The sequence below is a fragment of the Lepidothrix coronata genome, unplaced genomic scaffold, assembly GCF_001604755.1.
Source record: "Lepidothrix coronata isolate B3197 unplaced genomic scaffold, Lepidothrix_coronata-1.0 Scaffold76, whole genome shotgun sequence".
Taxonomy (NCBI): domain Eukaryota; kingdom Metazoa; phylum Chordata; class Aves; order Passeriformes; family Pipridae; genus Lepidothrix; species Lepidothrix coronata.
Window position 1 is genome coordinate 4189818 of NW_016690256.1, and position 2855 is coordinate 4192672.

A 2855-nucleotide genomic window follows, 5' to 3' on the forward strand; every position below is an offset into this window, starting at 1 on the left:
GGAGACAGAGTAAAGAGTTTCTGAAGGAATATTCTGGAATAATGTGCTCAGCTTGGCCACTGTGTTTAATAAAGGATATAGCTGAAAGAAAAAGGTTGAGAGATGGGAGGCAAAACTCACATAAGAATGGAAAGCCATGGGTGTTAAAGAAAAAATGCTGAAGCTTAATTTTAGAAGCAGGACAATGAGGGAAGACCATGATGAATTGCATGAAATGAACACTTAAAAGAGGCACATTGGGATTCTTCCATTCATGCGCTTTTCACAAGAAGCTATTCACTGAAACAGAATTGCAGTGAGCATGAAAGGAAGGAGGGAAATGTTATTTCAAACACTGTACAACCCCTGTTGACTTACAAGGTGAGAGATTAGCTGGGCTGAAGAAAGTATCTTCTGATTTTTTCATGAGTATTTTCTGTGTATTCTCATGAAAAATGGAAACATCCTCATTTAAAGGAATAGAGATGAAACTGTGGTATGGAAGAGATAAACGCCCTAAAATTCCATTGCATGAATGTAGCCAAACTGTAAGTGGTACTATTGGGGAGAAACAACCAACCGTAAGTATTCATGCAGCCGGTTTTATAGAATCTGGCAGTTACCATGGGTAGGATGCTTGGCTAAATAGATCACAATTCCAATCCAATATGATAATTTGTAAGTGTAAACCAACACTTTGGTGGTTTAAAGATTATCATGATTAAAGATGATGCCAGAAAACTTAAGACATCTATATTTTATTTACCTTTGAGTGCCAACAGCATGACCTGCTTAATCTCGATACAGTGTTTGTAATTTTTTTGTAAAAGACTTTCAGATCCTCCCTCTCACTATAGTGACAGATGAAGTGCCTTGTGCTATAAGGATTACATGGGAAAATGCATGTAATAAAGTCCTTGTCCTCAGATGTCTCCAAAACAATACGGTCTTAATATGAAAAGAGGCTCCTACTGAAGGCAGAATTTGCTGGGGGTTTTTGATTGTCTTCTTCTAGGCTTTTCATCTTTGCAAACTCGTCACAGTGTTGGACTCTTTGATAGAATTATGGTATGTAATTTCAGCTGAGAAGGTGCAGAAATCCTGTGTGTATAGTAACTGTGTGTGTATATGCATTTAAAGTTAGGCATATCTGTAATTACTGTGAAATTGTAAACCCAAGTACAATCTGGCATTAGCACTGGGCACACTCCATCAACTCAGAAACAAGGTAAATAACTCTGTTTTGATTGTTTGTGGCAGCTGGCTGTATTCCAACATCTATTTAAAAAGAAAGCCATGCCAATATGAGCTAGAGTAATTCCTGGAATTATATGAGAAAACAGAGATATGTGAACTATTTTCTTTACTCAACAGCTTTTGAGACTTATCCTTCTGGAGGATGTGTCACCAGCTTTTGGTAAGGATTTTATCACTTTACAGATTGCTATGAATCAGAACTACAGTGAATATGAAATGAACATGCAAAAGGGGAAGACAGATGATCATCACCAGCAGCCTGACGGCCAGTGCCTGTTTGGCTGCTGTGGGAATCTGTGTATGAGCATGAGTATCATTAAGATATTACATTTTCTTTAACTGTGAAGCGACATTCCCTGGGTAAAACAAAACAAAAGCTGGATTAGCTGATCACCACTGTAACAAGCCTCAAACCAAAAACAAAGCAGTCTTTCTTTTCTTTTCCAGTATTTAAACATCTCATTGTCGAGCCAAGAGTAAAATAACACTGTTCCAAAGAAGTCTATACATTATCCTGATGTGCAGCAGCTGAAGATTTAATCAAGGTTGCTAACTGGGACTTGCTCCCTAAACCTCTGGCCTTCTGTTCAGTATTTAACACAGTGGCTTCATTCCAGCTGGTATGTTCAGGGACTCCAAAAATATGCTGATCTCCAGTTTTCTTTGTAGTCCGTAGTCCAAGATGTAGGCTCATCCAATGACAGTTTGAAAATGCACTCCTAATATTATGTCTTCCATGCGTCTGTGTTGTTTTGACTTTATAAATTTTATATATCAGATGGTCAGCTTTGAGGTAGCTTTAGGTCTACAGATGAATTGTGAGGATGGCATTGAACTGTGGTGTTCTGCTATGAGGTCAGAGAAACTTCAGGTTGTGACTCACAGTCACAGGGAGATTAAAAACGGCTGTAGGGGCTGACACCTATAATATGAACACAGATTTCAATGTCTTCCATTGTGTTGACACTGGAATTTGTCCAGATCCTTGATGAGCTGGTTCTGGGCACCAAAGCAGTAGGAAACTGCTTTGGGGGAAATAAGTGAAAGTTTTCTGCAGATTTATTGCCTTGGAGAGGGTCCTCAAGGCTCATACGACCATGAGAGTTGGCACTAGGAACAAGATGGGATGATATAGCCAGGGATTAATTGGGCTGCCTTAAACTGTCACTGAATTGTGACCAGAGTTGGACAGCCACTGTGGGTCAGAGCCTCATAGCTGTGGATGGAGACCCTTTGCTGTGCTCAGCAGCATTGGCTGCTGCTCTCCAGCTTCCTCCTTTCATCAAATGGTGTTGGTGCCCAACATCTGCTCATAAAGCTGCCCTGTTGGGTCACAGTGAGCCAGGACACTTCCCATTAAAGGAATTAGGCAAACCAAACTATTTGGGACTGAAATGGGCTGGGAGACAGGTCTGCCAGCAAACAGGGGACAGTCACCTCCAGAGGAAGAATATGGCAAGAGGTCTGATGAGCTGACACACAGGATACTGGCAGCAAGCACTCCTGCCTGTGGTCAGAGCTGTTTACAATAATCATGCTGGTTTCTACTCTTAAAGAGCTGGCAAGTTTCATATTTGAAAAACAAAAAAACTAAAAAAACCTACAAAAAACAAAACAAA